The 17,782-nt window shown below is 37.0% G+C and overlaps 1 pseudogene; it reads left to right on the forward strand.

Moving 5' to 3' along the window:
• The first annotated feature begins 2,375 nt into the window (after positions 1-2,375).
• Positions 2,376-5,325, forward strand: LOC122747853 (annotated as a pseudogene).
• Positions 5,326-17,782: the final 12,457 nt, after the last annotated feature.

Below are 17,782 nucleotides of genomic sequence, written 5' to 3' on the forward strand. Positions count from 1 at the left end.
TATGTCTTTACATCAAAACACACCTATATGCTTTTTTAGCTGTTCCACAAAGGGGTTTTTGGCTTTGAGATCAATTCATCTTCCTCTTTAAGCCTTCATGTGTATTCATTTTAGCATTGTCATCTTTTGAGTTATGTCTTGATCTTCCCTGTTGCTATAGCTTTTTATAGTCAGGGGGGTTTGTTTGTTTGTTGCTCATATTCTTTTACTCTATTTTGTGACTAGGTATTTTGTAACTCTGCTCCTGGGTATAGGGTATACTGTCCCAAGGTTCTTGAACTGGAGAGTCAGGAACCTATTCACTGGCTTTCTGTGCTGAGGCCTCTGGGGCTCTCAGCTTGTCCACTGCACTTGTTTGGCCTAGTCTAGTTGCACCTATCATGCCTGGTTCTCAGGATGTCAATTTGCCTTCTCTGCTGAGAGTGGAAGCTTTAGAGCTGGCCTGTTTTACCACTAGCCTGTTAAGGCAGAACCAAAGTGCCTCACTTGCTGATCTGTGCTGTGGCTAAGCGCCTCCTGATAACCAACTCAGACAGTGTCTGTGCTGGGCTGCACTCACCTTCCACCCAAGTGAGACAGACATTTCCGAGACTCCCTCCAAGTGATCTTGAGCTGGAAAATTGTTTCCCTCTGTCTTTTTCTGGGTTCTGACAATCATGAATCTGTTTAGAGGCTTGATTTAATGTTGTTTTTGACAGAACCCGGAGAAAGCTGAGGCAACTTCCTGGCTTTTCTCTGCCATCTTAGCTCTGCTCCAATTTAGCTTCTCCTTCAAGGATTTGGATGCTGTGCCATTTGACCTTGGTCACAGGTGTAAGGGCTACCAAATTGTACCTAATTCTATAATCAGTGTTTCTACAGGGTCTACTTGTAATCTCATGCTGGCTATATATATATATATATATATATATATATATATTAGTTTTCAACATTTGTTTAGATAAGATTTCCAATTTCAAATTTTTCTCCCTCCCTCCCCCTCCCCTAGACAGCAGGTAATCTGATATAGGTTTTATATATATATATATATATATATATATATATATATATATATATATATATATATATATAATTAAATATATTTCTGTATTAGTCATGTTGTAAGAGAAGAATCAGAGCAAAAAGGAAAAACCTCAAAAAAGAAAAACAACAGCACCAAAAACAAAATAAATAGTATGGTCCACTCAGCATCCATATTCCACAGTTCCTTTTTTTTCTGGATTTGGAGAGCCTTTTCCATCATGAGTCCTTTGGAACTATTTTGGATCATTGTATTGCTGAAAAGAGTCAAATCTATCACAGTTGATCAACACATAATGTTGATGATACTATGTATAATGTTTTTCTGGTTCTACTCATCTCACTCATCATCAGTTCATCCAAGTCCTTCCAGGTTTCTCTGAACTCTTCCTGCTCATTGCTTCTTATAGCACAATAGAATTCCATTACATTCATATACCACAACTTGTTCATCCATTACCCAATTGATGGGCATCCCCTCAATTTCCAATTCCTTGCCATCACAAAAGAGCAGCTATAAATATGTTTTTACATATGGGTCCTTTTCCCTTTTTTCTGATCTCTTTGGGAAAAGGCCTAATAGTGGTATTGCTGGGTCAAAGGGTATGCACAGTTTTATAGCCCTTTGGGTATAATTCCAACTTGGTCTCCAGAATGGTTGTATCAGTTCACAGCTCCACGAACAATGCATTAGAGTTCCAATTTTTCCACAGCTTTTCCAACATTTATTATTTTCCTTTTTTGTTGTATTAGAGAATCTGATTACCTCAGAGTTGTTTTAATTTGCATCTCTCTAATCAATAGTGATTTAGAGCATTTTTTCATATGGCAATAGATAGCTTTGATTTCTTCATAAGAAAAATGCCTGTTCATATCCTTTGACCATTTCTCAATTGGGGAATGACTTGGTTTCTTATAAATTTGATTTAGTTCCTGATATATTTTAGAAATGTTGCCTTTATCAGAAGAACTGGCCATAAAAATTGTTTCCCAGCTTTCTGCATCCCTTCTAATTTTGGATGCATTGCTTCTGTTTGCACAAAAACTTTTTAATTCAATGTAATCAAAATCATCCATTTTGTATTTCATAATATTCTCTATCTCTTGTTAGGTCATAAACTGTTCTCCTTTCCAAAGATCTGAAAGGTAGACTATTCCTTCTTCTCCTAATTTCCTTATGGTATCACCTCTTATGTCTAAATCATGTACCCATTTTGACCTTATTTTTGTATAAGTTGTAAGATGTTTGTCTATGCTGTGGTAAAAAATATGAAAGTTTTTTAACAGTCGGTTAGGATAACTGAAAGATGCCAGTCTTTTTTAAGGACCACCCTTTCAGGGAGGAGACCAATGGCATGAGCTACGCACATCAGTCTGCCTGCTGCACACGTCAGCCTGCCTGCTACACACTCGACTTCCGGGGTGCGAGCTTAAAAGGCAAGGAGGGAACGGAAGTGGAGATTTTTCCTGCTCTGCTGGTCTCCTGACTGCGCTGCACAGGCTGATGCTGACGAGAATTCAACTGGGCCCGGCTCGCGGTTAGCAGCAGCACGCGCTTGACACGATCTCTCTCTCTCTCTCTCTCCCCAAAGGTGGCCTTCAGCTTTTGGTGAGTTTTATACAGAATATAGACTAAGCTTAGACTTAAGATGATTTGTATTGTATTTCTACTTTCCTATCCTTCTAATCAATATCATCTTGTGACTACCATACAATAAAAGCTCTAACTAGAAAACCAGAAGCTTCTTCCATTTACTAGTCTGGGAGATAAATTAAGGGAAAGGTTAAAGAGGGGAGATTTATGATCTAATATACAATTTTAAATCTCACAATGCCTAATTTCTGTCATACTATCTTCTAGTTTTCCCAGGAGTTTTTGTAAAATACTGAATTCCTATCCCAGAAGCTGGAGTCTGGATTTATCAAACAGCTGGCAATATTTTTGATCCCATTACCCTCCCTTTAACCAAAAATGCTCCCTGTCAATGATAGCACCACTACAAACTACTTTGGTACCCTAAAATCCCAGAAAACCTCTACCTTAGTAGCCATAAACTTAACTCTTTTCTGTATTCATAAGGTACCTCAGACTAGAAATATAATTCAATATGAAAATTTTTAGCTTTATAACTCAGTGTTCAGTCTGGCATAATTTCTGTGGTTGTAGAAATGGTTTTTGATGAGCTCTGGCAGTTTTGATCTTTGTTTACCACATCACCTTTATTTATGGTCACTGCCCTTCCAATAGAAAGTTTACAGAATGTAGAATTTTAGATCTGGGGCATAATTTAGATATCCTTGAAGAGGGGTTCACAGCAAAAATGAATCACTACAAGAAGCAGTCAGCAAATCTCTGGTAACATTTCCTTCCAACCAACTTAAAAATGATGCTTAAAATTGACTTCTGTAGTGGAAGAGACAACAAAAGGTCAGGGTGAGACATTCTTTCAGCCCAAGACAACTAAGTTCATTAAAAATATGTGACATGAGGATAAAAGCTGGCCTGGAACATACATGAGTGCAAATCCAGTCATTGGAATATGTGGTGGTGACAGAAATAGAAACTTTGAGAGTTCTTAGCCCAGAAATGGTAAGATGACCTGGCAATCAGTTAGAAAGAGATTATGGGCACTCTCTATATTAGCACTGGACACAGGATCATATACTCTTTGGCAACTTCATTGGCTGTACTTGCTTCTAGGTCACAATATAAGAGTGGAGCAGTACAATTTTGATCAAAAAGGAATAAAACATCCTCAGGATCAGTATCACTTTCGGTTGCAAGAGAATGGGGACCCTGAGCAGCAATTTTGCTTCTGGGTCTAAGGGTGCATGAACCCTGAGGTGTCATAGATGTTTGTGTGTGTGTGTGTGTGTGTGTGTGTGTGTGTGTGTGTGTGTTTCAATCCCAAGGGGGAAGAGGGGCCCTTCTGGGGTAAGGAACAGAACACATACCAGTAGAGCCCTGATCAACCTGGGCCAGGTCACATTAATTTAGAATTATCAAAACCTTTGTAATCCCCAGAATTAGTTCTGAAAATAGCAGTATGAAGATACCTGAAGGAAGGTACATTACTCCTCTCTGCATCCTTGCCCAACACACCAGAAACAGAGCCCAAATAAAGAATCTGACCATAAAAAGCTGCTATAGTGATAGAAAAGATCAAGAAACAAATTCAGAAGACAATCATGGTTAAAATAGCTGCAAGAATCCCTCAAAGTGTGGAAAATATGAATTGGACATAAGCTCAAAAATAGTTCCATGAAGAAAAAAAAAACTTATAATATAATATTTCAGAATCCCAGCCTCTCTTCTCCCTCTCCTCTTGTTTGCAGTGCTGTCACATGGCTGTTTTTTCAATGGATCCATCTGCAAGTCTTTGCCTCCAGACCTTAACATCCAATGGAAGTATCAACTTGGGAATTTCAGCAAATCCAAATGCCAGGCAAATAGACTACCTTTCTGAAAGTGATTGGAAAAGGAAGCTACAAAAAAGTTCTCTTAGCCAAACACAAGCCTGATAGGAAATTCTGTGCTGTAAAAGTCATACAGAAGAAATCCATCTTGAAAAAGAAATAGAAATCATATCATGGCAGAGCATGATGTGCTCCTAAAGAACGTGATGCACCCTTTCTTTGTGGGCTTCCACTACTCCATTCAAACTTCAGAAAAGCTATATTTTGTCCTAAACTACATCAGTGGAGAAATGCTCTTCTTCCACTTGCAGTATGAGCACTGTTTCCTAGAACCTTGAGCACGATTCTATGTTGCCAAGGAGGCCAGTGCTATTGGCTACCTGCATTCTCTGAACATCATTTACAGGGACTTGATACCTGATAACATTATCTTTGGATTGCTAAGGCCATGTTGTGTTGACTGTTTTTTTGGCCTTGTAAAGAATGGATAGAGCCAGGAGAAAACACATCCACTTTCTTTGGTACCCTGAAGTATTGAGAAAACATTAAGATCAAACAGTAGATTGGTAGTTTTGGGGGGCTGTTCTTTATGAGATGATCTGTGGCTTGACACCTCTCTATAGATAAAATATTTCTGAAAGGTATGAAAACATCCTTCATAAGCCTCTCTAGATCCAGGGAAGAAAAACAACAACAGTGGCAGCCTCTAACTTCCTGTACAGCCTTCTCCAAAAGGACCAGAAGAAAAGACTGGGATCCAAAGCAGACTTTCTTGGGATAAAGAATCATGTCTTTTTCAGTCCAATAAACTGGGATAACATATCGCAAGAGACTAATTCCTGCTTTCAAGACAAATGTGGTGGGGCCTACTCACTAAATACTCTTTGACCCAGAGTTCAGAAAGGAAGCAATTTCCAGTTTTATTAGATGTACACTTAACCAGGAAGGAAGGAAGGAAAGAGGGAGGGAAGGAAGGAGGGAAGGAAGAAAGGAAGGAAGGAAGAAACAGGTGTAGAAAGAGAAGAAGGAAGGAAAAAGGAAGTAAAAGAGGTTACAATAGGGTATGTGGCCTATTCGGGATTGGCCTTATTTGAGTTGTGGTGGTAGGGATGGGGTGCCACCATGACCTATAGTGTTATTTTTAGAAACTTAGCTTTGTAAGTTTCCCTAATGGGGGCCAAGTACTAAAAGACTGATGCATGAGAAATTAATTTATAAACCAGAAAACAAATTTATTAATATGTAATGTGGGGGGGCGGAGCCAAGATGGCGGAGAGGAAGCAGCAAGCTGCCTGAGCTCTCCTTCTGTTCCCTCAAAACGAACATTAAATCAAGCCTCTGGACGAATTCTGAAACTGCAGAACCTGCAAAGAGACAGAGAGACACAGTCCTCCAACCAGAGATAATTTAGAAGACTTCAGGAAAAGGTCGGTCTGACTCAGGCAAAAGGGAGGCCCAGCGCAGGGCAGCAACCCAGCGCCGAGGGGGTCAGGGCAAGTCAGCAGGAGCTGCGGGCCACAGCCGAACAACTGAGGCTCCCGGAACCTGGTTCAAAAATCTGGTGGCCAAGAAGGACAGTGGAAAAACCTATCTGCACCGGCCGAGAGGGCCACGAACGGCGGGATCAGACACCGGGGTCTGGCGCCTGGCTGGCCGAGCACAATCAGACAGGAAGTGCAGGGCGGGGGATCTCCACACACCATAAAGGCCTCAGAGTAAAAGCCCGGTCACACAGCACCTATACCCCTGCACAAGAAGCCCAAAACAGGGACCCTGGTGCCCCCAGAGCAGACCTCAACTTAAAGAATAAATAAATAGGCTGCAATAATGAGTAAGAAGCAAAAAAGAGCCCTCTCCATTGAGAGCTTCTGTATCAATAGGGAAGAAGCCAACACAAACTCAGATGAGGACAATAGCCTCAAATTGTCTACATCTGAAGCCTCACAAGGGAAGGTGAATTGGTCGCAAGAACAAAAAGCCTTCCTGGAAGAGCTCAAAAAGGATTTTAAAAATCAATTGCAAGAGGTAGAAGAAAAAATGGGGAGAGAAATGAAAGCAAAACAAAAAAACTATGAAAAAAGAATCAGCAGCTTGGAAAAGGAAGCTGAAGAAAACAAAGCCTTAAAAAATTCATTTGGCCAAATGGAAAAAAAGCTGCATAATCTCACTGAAGAAAACAATACCTTAAAAAATTCACTTACCCAAATGGAAAAAAAGGTGCATAATCTCACTGAAGAAAACAGTACCTTAAAAAATTCACTTAGCCAAATGGAAAAAAAGGTGCATAATCTCACTGAAGAAAACAATGCCTTAAAAATTAAAGTGGGACAGTTGGAAGATAAGGAATCCATGAGACACCAAGAATCAGTCAAGCAGAATAAAAAAAATGAAAAAATAGAAGAAAATGTGAAATACCTCATTGGAAAGACAACTGATCTGGAAAACAGATCGAGGAGAGACAATTTGAGAATCATTGGACTGCCTGAAAGCCATGACCAGAAAAAGAATCTAGATACCATATTCCAGGAAATTATTAAGGAGAACTGCCCTGATATCATAGAATCAGAGGATAAAATCATCATTGAAAGAATCCACTGATCACCTCCTGAAAGAGACCCCAAAAGGAAAACTCCAAGGAATATTGTAGCCAAATTCCAGAATTATCAGGTGAAGGAGAAAATACTCCAAGCAGCCAGAAAGAAGCAATTTAAATATCATGGAGCCACAGTCAGGATTGCTCAGGACCTGGCAGCTTCAACATTAAAGGACCGCAAGGCTTGGAATATGATATTCCGGAAGGCAAAGGAGATTGGATTGCAGCCAAGAATCTATTACCCAGCAAAAATGTGCATTTTCTTTCAGGGGAAAAGATGGACATTTAATGACATTGGGGACTTTCAAACTTTCCTGGTGAAAAGACCAGAACTGAATAGAAAATTTGATCTCAACATACAAGACTCAAGAGAAGTTTAAAAAGGTAAACAGAGGGGGAAAAAAAAGTTACCCTATTAGGTTAAACCGTTTATATCCCTACACAGGAAGATAATACTCATAACTCTTAAGAACTGTAAATGTATTTGGGCAGAGAGAAGGACTTTATATAGAGGGTATAAATATAAATTGTCTTTGATGGGATGATACAAAAGAATTAAGGGGATAAAAAGGGAGTCTATGGGGAGGAGAGGAAAGGGGAGGTGGAATGGGATGAATTATATCATATGAAGAGGTGGAAAAAAACCTATTATAAGAGAGGGAAAGAAAGGAGGGGGGAACATGGTTTCAACCCTATTCTCATTAGATTTGACTCAAAGAGGGAATAACATATACGTTCATTGGGATAAAGAAACTTAACTCATTCTTTAGGGAAACAAAAGGGGAAGGGAAAGGGGGGGACTGATAGAAGGGAGGACAAAAGCAAGGGAGAAAAGGGTAAAGAAAAGAGAGGGGGGTGATAAAAAGGGAGGGCAGATTGGGGGAGTCAGAGGTAAGAAGTAAAACATCGGTGAGGAGGAATAGGGTGAAAGAAGGGGGGAAAAGTACAAAGGGGGTAAATAGAATGGAGGGGAATAGACAGTCAGTAATAATAACTGTGAATGTGAATGGGATGAACTCTGCTATAAAACAGAAGTGAATTGCAGAGTGGATTAAAAACCAGAACCCTACAATATGCTGTTTACAAGAAACACATTTGAAGCAGAGAGATACACACAGAGTAAAGGTAAAAGGCTGGAGCAGAATATATTAAAAAGAATGAATGGGCCAAACAAGGAATCATAGAAACAATCAATAACTTTATCCAAGAGAATGACAATAATGAGACAACATACCAAAATCTATGGGATGTAGCCAAAGCAGTGCTTAGGGGAAAATCGATAGCTCTAAATGCTTACATGAATAAGAAAGAGAAAGAGGAGATTAATGAATTGGGCATGCAACTTAAAGAGCTAGAAAAAGAACAAATTAGAAATCCCCAATTAGACACTAAATTAGAGATCATGAAAATTAAAGGAGAAATCAATAAGATTGAAAGCAAAAAAACTATAGAATTAATCAATAAATCTAAGAGCTGGTTTTATGAAAAAAACCAATAAAATAGATAAAATATTGGTTAATTTGATTAAAAAAAAGAAAGAAGAAAACCAAATTACCAGTATCAAAAATGAAAAGGGTGATGTTACCACCAATGAAGTGGAAATTAAATCAATAATTAGGAAATATTTTGCCCAACTGTATGCCAATAAATTTGACAATCTAAATGAAATGGATGAATATTTACAAAAATACAAACTGCCCAGGTTAACTGAAGAGGAAATAAAATCCTTAAATAAACCAATATTAGAAAAAGAAATTGAACAAGCTATTAATGAACTCCCTAAGAAAAAATCCCCAGGGCCAGATGGGTTTACGGGTGAATTCTACCAAACATTTAAAGAACAATTAATTCCAATATTATACAAATTATTTGGAAAAATAGGTGAAGAAGGAGTTCTACCAAATTTGTTTTATGACACAAATATGGTGGTGATACCAAAACCAGGCAAAGCAAAAACAGAGAAAGAAAATTATAGACCAATTTCCCTAATGAATATTGATGCTAAAATCTTAAATAAGATATTAGCAAGGAGATTACAGCAAGTGATCACCAGGATAATACACTATGACCAGGTGGGATTTATACCAGGAATGCAGGGCTGGTTCAACATTAGGAAAACTATTAACATAATCAACCACATCAATAAGAAAACCAACCAAAATCATATGATTATCTCAATAGATGCAGAGAAAGCTTTTGACAAAGTACAGCACCCATTCCTAATAAAAACACTAGAGAGTTTAGGAATAGGGGGAGCTTTCCTTAGAATAATAAACAGTATCTACCTAAAGCCATCAGCAAGTATTATATGCAATGGAGATAAATTAGAGGCCTTCCCAATAAGATCAGGGGTGAAACAGGGATGTCCATTATCACCCCTATTATTTAATATTGTTCTAGAAATGTTACCTTTAGCAATCAGAGAAGAGAAAGGAATTAAATGAATTAGAATAGGCAAGGAGGAAACAAAACTATCACTCTTTGCAGAAGATATAATGGTATACTTAAGGAATCCTCGAGAATCAACTCAAAAATTACTTGAAACAATTAACAACTTTAGCAAAGTAGCAGGATATAAAATAAATCCACATAAATCATCAGCATTTCTATACATGACCAACAAAGTCCAGCAGCAAGAGATAGAAAGAGAAATTCCATTTAAAGTAACGGTAGGTAATATAAAATACTTGGGAGTCTACTTGCCAAGACAAACCCAGGAACTCTATGAACACAACTACCAAACACTCTTCACACTAATCAAATCAGATCTAAATAATTGGAAAGATATCAATTGCTCATGGATAGGCAGAGCTAATATAGTAAAAATGACAATACTGCCTAAATTAATTTACTTATTCAGTGCCATACCAATCAGGCTACCTAAAAATTATTTTATACAGCTAGAAAAAATAATAACAAAATTCATCTGGAAAAACAAAAAATCAAGAATATCCAGGGAAATAATGAAAAAAAATTCACAGGAAGGTGGGTTAGCGGTACCAAACCTGGAGCTTTACTATAAAGCGGCAGTCATCAAAACTATCTGGTACTGGCTAAAAAATAGAGTGGTAGATCAATGGAATAGGCTAGGCTCAGGAAATGCAGTAGTAAATGACACTAGTAATGTAGTGTTTGATAAACCCAAAGACTTCAGCTTCTGGGATAGGAACTCAGTATTTGACAAAAACTGCTGGGAAAACTGGAAGATAGTATGGCAGAAATTAGGCTTAGACCAACATCTTACACCTTATACTAAAATAAGGTCAAAATGGATACATGATTTAGACATAAGAGGTGATACCATAGGTAAATTAGGAGAGAAAGGAATAGTGTACCTATCAGATCTTTGGAAAGGAGAACAGTTTTTGACCAAACATGAGATAGAGTATATTATAAAATGCAAAGTGGATGATTTTGATTATATTGAATTAAAAAATTTTTGTACAAACAGAAGCAATGCATCCAAAATTAGAAGGGAGGCAGAAAGCTGGGAAACAATTTTTGAGGCCAGTGCTTCTGATAAAGGCCTCATCTCTAAAATATATAGGGAATTAAATCAAATTTATAAGAATCCAAGTCATTCCCCAATTGAAAAATGGTCAAAGGATATGAACAGGCAGTTTTCTGATGAAGAAAGCAAAGCTATCTATTCCCATATGAAAAAATGCTCTAAATGTCTAATGATTAGAGAGATGCAAATTAAAACAACTCTGAGGTACCACCTGACACCTATCAGATTGGCTAAAATGACAAAAAAGGAAGATAATAAATGTTGGAGAGGCTGTGGGAAAATTGGAACACTAATGCATTGTTGGTGGAGCTGTGAGCTGATCCAACCATTCTGGAGAGCAATTTGGAATTATGCCCAAAGGGCGATAAAGCTGTGCATACCCTTTGACCCAGCAATCCCACTTTTAGGTCTTTTGCCCAAAGAAATCATGGAAGGGGGAAAGGGACCCACATGTACAAAAATATTTATAGCTTCTCTTTACGTGGTAGCAAGGAATTGGAAGTTGAGGGGGTGCCCATCAATTGGGGAAGGGCTGGACAAGTTGTGGTATATGAATACAATGGAATACTATTGTGCTGTAAGAAATGATGAGCAGGAAGAGTTCAGAGAAACCTGGAGGGTCTTACGTGAGCTGATGATGAGTGAGATGAGCAGAACCAGAAGAACATTGTACACAGTATCATCAACATTGAGTGTTGACCTACTGTGATGGACTATATTCTTCTCACCAATGCAATGGTACAGAAGAGTTCCAAGGAACTCATGATAGAAGAGGATCTCCAAATCCAAGAAAAAAAAAGAAAGAAAGAACTGTGGAGTATAGATGCTGATTGAACCATATTATTTCTTTTGTTTTGGGTGCTGTTGTTTTTTTTTTTTCTATTTTGAGGTTTTGCATCACTGCTCTGATTCTTTCTCTTGTAACAGGATTAATACAGAAATAGGATTAATGTTATTATGTGTGTATATATGTGTGTGTGTATATATATATATATGTATATGTATAGAGATATATAGATATAACCTATATCAGATTACCTGCTGTCTAGGGGAGGGGGGAAGGAGGGGAGGGAGGGAGAAAAATCTGAAATTGTAAAGCATGTATAAACAAAAGTTGAGAACTATCTTTACATGTAACGGAAAAAATAAAATATCTCATTAAAAAAAAGAAGGAAAAAAAATATGTAATGTGAGGCATATTTGGCCTCAGAAATAGTAATGGCTATTTTTATAGTGTACCTTTAAATGAGTGAATTCAAAGTCTTGAAATACTTTGGAATTATTAATATTATCAAAGGCCATTACATTTCAACCCAACAATTATATTATTAGGCATAAACTCCAAAGGGATCAATGAGAGAAAATGTAGCGGTACTCTTTGTAGTAGCCAACTAAAAATAAGATGGGTACCTATTTAATGTGGAGTAGGAGAACAAATTGTCATATGTGAATATAGTGGGATAATACATTTAAGAAATCATGAATATGGAGGGCAGCTAGGTGTCACAGTGGATAGAGAACTGACCCTGGAGTCAGGAGGATCTGAGTTCAAATCCTGTCTCAGACACTTGACACTTACTTGCTGTGCAACCCTGGGCAAGTCACTTAACCCCAGTTGCCTCAAAACAAAAAGAAATCATGAATATGAAGAATTCAGAGAAATTCAGAAAGACTTGTAAAAAGTCATATGACCAAATTAAGTAGAATCAAGAGAAAAGTACACAACATATATCAAAACAACCCTAAAAGCCACCAGGACTAAAAAAATGAAAAGACTAATTTGTGACTCCAAAGAACTGTTAATGGAAATATATCTCTCTCCCCTCCAAAGAACTGCTAATGAAATATATCTCTCTCCTCTCAGCAGAGATATTTTGGAAAGAGGACTGGAATAAGGCATTTATTGTCCACAAAATCAATGTCACTTATTTTGCTGAAGTTAATCATGTAACAATCGTTAACATATCTATGGTGCTTTAAAGTCTGTGAAGTACTTTGTATACATTATCTAATTTGAGTCTCCATACTACCTTTAGAAGTAAGTACAGCAGGCATTCTCTTCAATTTATGAGTGAAGAGACAGAAGGTCAGAGAGGTTTGGTAATTGTTTTCAGTCACCTAGCTAAAAAAATTCCAGAAAAAGGATTTGAATCCAGGTCTTTTTGATACCAAATTCAGTACATGATTCATTATGCCTCTTAATTTGTGGTAAGATAGGGTTTTATTTAGGAAATGATGGCAATTTTTTAAAAGTGTTCATGGAAACATTAAAAACCTGATCCTATCATATAAAACAGAAAAAAATGATATTCCAGAAGGCAAAGAATCTAGGATTACAACCAAGAATAACTTACTGGCAAAACTGAGCATAATATTCCAAAGGGAAAAATAGATATTTAAGAAAGAGGTTTCAAATTCTACGATTGATAAATTATCAAAGTATATGAACAGGCAGTTGTTAGAAAAAGAAATCAAATATATTTATAATCATATGAAAAATGCTCTAAATTACTATTGATTAGAAAAATGAAAATTAAAACAACTCTGAGCTATAACCCCATAACTATCATATTGGCTAATATATCAGAAAAGGAATGTGACAAATGTTGGAGTGAGTGTGAATAAATTGAGAGATTAATTCATTGTTAGTGTAGTGGTGAACTAATTTAACCATTCTGTAGAACAATTTGGAACTATGCCCAAAGAACTATACCCCTTGACCCAGCAAAACAATGAACAAGTCTATCTTCCTAAACCATAAAAACAGAAAAGAAAAGTACTATATACAAAATATCCATAACAGATTTTTTTATAGTGGCAAAGAACTAAAAATTTAGTAAATGCCCATGAATTGGAAAATGGCTGGACAAGTTGTGTTACATGATTATGATAGAATACTACAGTGCTATAAGAAATGATGAGCAAGATGCTCAGAAAGAATTTGGAAAGACCTACAAAAACTGATGCAAAATAAAAATGAACAAAACCAGGAGAACATCATTAAGAGTAACAGACATATTGTAACACAATGATCCAAGACAATTCCAAAGCACTTTTTATTTTTTATTTTTGGCAGAACAATTAGGGTTAAGTGACTTGTACAAAGTCATACAGCTAGGAAGTGTCAAGTGCCTGAGGCTGGATTTGAACTCAGATCTTCCTGAATCCAGGGTCAGTGCTCCATCCACTGTGCCACCTAGCTGACCCCAAAGGACTTTTAATGAAAAATGCAATCCATATCCAGAAAAAGATATGATGGAGTGTGAATCCAAATCAAAGAATACTTTTTTAACTTTTTTTTCATTTTTTAAAAATCTGCATTTTCTTTCAAAACATGACTAATATGGAAATATGTTTTGCATAGCTACACATCTATAACCTTCATCAAATTGTTTACCATTTCAATGAGGAGGTAAAAAAGAGGAGAAAGGAGAAAATATAGAAATCAAAATTTTATAAATGAATATTAAATTGTTTTTATATATAATTGGGGAAAATAAAATATTAAAAAAATAAATCCAGTACTTTTAAGCATTCCTGATGAAAGGATCAGAACTGAATATAAAATTCATCTTTCAAAAACAAGACACAAGAGATGCATAAAATATAAATGTGAAACAGAAATTATAAGGGACTCCATAAGTTTCAACAGTCCATATTATTATATGGGAAAATACTTAAAACTTCAAACTTCTTTTATTTTTCCTCTGTTTAGAATTTTATTTTCCAAAAAACATGTAAAAACAAATTTTGACTTCAATTTTTTTTTTCAGGGCAGTGGGGGTTAAGTGACTTGCCCAGGGTCACACAGCTAGTGTCAAGTGTCTGAGTCTGGATTTGAACTCAGGTACTCCTGAATCCAGAGCCAGTGCTTTATCCACTGCCCCACCTAGCTGCCCCAACTTAATTTTTTTTTTAAAAAAACTTTGTGTTCCAAATTCTCCTCCTCACTCCATTCCCACCCCCCAACCTCAAGAACTCAAGTAATTCAACATGTTATACATAAGTAGTCATAGAAAATATCCCCGCATTAGCTAGGTTGTGAGAGAAAACAGATAAAAACAAAATTTCAAATTGAGGAATTGTCAAAAAAATGTGTTTCAGTCTTTTTTCAGATACCATCAGTTCTTTCTCTGCAATTTTCATAAGGCCTTCAGAGTTATATTAGATCATTGCCTTGCTTAAAATAAGCAATTGCTTCTCAGCAGATCATCTTATGCTATGGCTGTTATTTTGTATATACTACATTTCACTCTGCTTCAGTTCATGTAGTTCTTTCCAGGTTTTTCTGATAGCATCCTGTTCATAATATCTTTTGTATGGTACCTTAAACTTGACAAAGAATTTTCTTTCCAATAGCCCAGCAAAGCAGGTAACATACATTTTGCCATTATAGTCAATCATCATAACTGTTTCCCTCTATCCTATTCCCTTCCCATGATATTTACTCTCTTTTCTATATTCTTTTACCCTATTCCTCCTCAAGAGTGTTTTACTTCTGACTGCCCCCTCCCCTGCTCTACCCTCCCTTCTTTCACCTTTCCTTCCTTCCTTATCTTCTTCCCCTCCTACTTTCCTCTAGTGTTAAGTAGATTACTCCTCCCACTTGGGTGTTAATGTTATTTCCTCCTTGATCCCACTTTGATGAGATTAAGGTCTTTGACCTAATTCTGTGTTCTACATTTTTCTTCTTCACTCCCTCCTCAACCCTCCCTATGAAATCAAGGAATTTAATATGTCATAAATGTGCAGCTATGCAGAACATCTATACCTTCATTGAAAGTGTTTTACTTTTTACTGCTCCCTCCCCCAATCTGCCCTTCCCTCCTTCTCCTCTTCTTCCATGCCCCCCCTCCTTACCTCCTTCTCCTCCCACTTTCCCTTAGGGCAAAGATATATTACTATACCTAATTGAGTATGTATGTTATTCCCTTTTTGAGCCAATTAAGATGATAGTAAGGTTCATTCACTTCTCCCTCTTCCCTTCCCCTTCATAAGCGTTTTCCTTTTTTCCTTCCTGTGAACTACCTCTTCCCAGTCCACTTCACCCCTTACCCCTCCCCCAGTGCATTCCTCTTACCGCTCAACCCTATTTTAAAGATTTCATCATGGATTAGCTAGGTGGTACAGTGGACAAAGCAAAAGCCCTGGACCCAGGAGGTCTTGAACCCAAATCTGGCCCCAGACATAAGATACCCCATTCTGTTTACCCCACAAAGAACAAGAATAAATGAAAAAAAAAAGTTTTCCAAATATAATCCCTTCATATTCAGTTCAGAACTCTGTCCTCTGTCTAAGTGTATTCCTTTCAGCTATCCTAATACTGAGAAAGTTCTTATGAGGTAGAAGTATTATCTTACCATGTAGGAATATAAACAGTTTAATCTTTTAATATCCCTCATGATTTATTTTTCCTGTTTACCTTTTTATTCTTCTCTAGGGTCTTGTAGTTGAAAGTCAAATTTTCTATTCAGTTCAGGTCTTTTCATCACAAATGCCTGAAAGTCCTCTTTTGGAGTCCTGTTTTTTCCTCTTAAAGATTGTACTGTTTTACTGGGTACATGATTCTTGGCTGTAGTCCTAGTTCCTTTGCCCTATGAAATATCATATTCCATGCCCTCCAGTCCTTTAATGTAGATGCTGCTAGACCTTGTTTTAGCCTTATTAGAACTCCACAGTATTTGAATTCCTTTTTTCCTAGCTGCTTGTAATATTTTGTCCTTGACTTGGGAGCTCTGGAATTTGGCTATAATATTCCTAGAGATTTTCCTTTTGAGATCTCTAGATCCCCCCTCCCCATCCCTGGCCAGCCATTAAGCCCACTACAGGACCATAAGTTTAGTTCTAGAAGATGTGGGTGCTGCAGCTGATTAGGAGGCTCAGGGGTAAATTCCTTGGGTGCAGCATGCTGGGGGTCTGTCAGCATGATTGAGAGGTTGGACTATGCTTGTAGCCCAGCACAGCCCCCTTTAATCTGGAAAATAATCTCAGCCCATCTTTTCGTAGGTTTTGCAGCTCCGGGGCTTGTTTTATTGTTGTTTTGGGGATAATTGTGTCAGGCACTCTGTGGGCTAAATGCCCTTCCTCTGCCATTGAGCCTGAAGCCAAATTTGAATTCAGGGGCCTAAATTCAGGGACAAATAGAGGTTAAATGAATTGTCCAAGATTAAAAAAAAAAAGAAAACATATAGTAAGTTTAAGAAACCTAATTTGAATCTAGGTTTTCCTACCTCCAGGCCCACTGTTCTATCTACTATACCATTTAGCTACCCTGAAATTTTGCTTTTCTTAATAATAAACATTTTTACTTAAAGTTTTGATTTCCAAATTTTATCCCTCTTTACCTCCCTTCTGTCACCCTCCTTGAGGTGGTTAGCAATCAGATACAGGTTATACATATGCAATTATGTAGAACATTATAATATTAGTCATTTTGTATAAGAAGACACATAAAAGAATTAAGGGAATAAAGTGACAAATAGCATGCTTAAGTATGTGTTCAAGCTATATCAGTTCTTTCTTTGTAGGTGGATAGCATGCTTCAACATTAGTCCTTTGGGATTGTCTTAGATCACAGTTCTTCATCAAAGAATATTGCTGACTCTGCAGGTTTTCCTAGTTTTGCTCATTTCACTATACTTTAATTCATATAATTCTTTCATTTCTTATAGTACAATAATATTACATCACCATCACATACCACAACTTGTTTGGGCAATCTCCAATTGACAGGCATTTCTTTGATTTCCAATTCTAAGACACCACAAAAAGAGTTGCTATAAATATTTTTGCAAAAATAGGTCTTTTTTCTCTTTTGGGTGATATCTTTGGGATATGAACCTAGAAGTGGTATTGCTGGGCTATTGTGATGAAAATTCTTTGTCAGGCATAAGGTACTACATAAATGTTATCTATTTCTACTTTTGCAATAATCAACATCATGGGCTTATTGTAAGGAAATCTCTCTTTAAAATATTACATAAATGTATCTTACTATGAAAAAATGATGAGCAGAATGCAAAGGAAAACCTGTGAAGACTTACATGAGCTGGTGAAAAGTGAATAACAGCAATATTTAAGATGATCTGCTATGAATGATGTCGTTATTTTCAGCATTACAATGATCCAAGACAACTCTGAAGGACTTATGAAAAATGCAATCCATCTCCAGAGAAAGAACTGATGGTATGGGAATACAGTTTGAAGCATAATTTTTCTGATAATGTGGAAATTACTATACA

This window comes from Dromiciops gliroides, chromosome 3 (assembly GCF_019393635.1).
Source record: "Dromiciops gliroides isolate mDroGli1 chromosome 3, mDroGli1.pri, whole genome shotgun sequence".
In the NCBI taxonomy this organism is placed as follows: domain Eukaryota; kingdom Metazoa; phylum Chordata; class Mammalia; order Microbiotheria; family Microbiotheriidae; genus Dromiciops; species Dromiciops gliroides.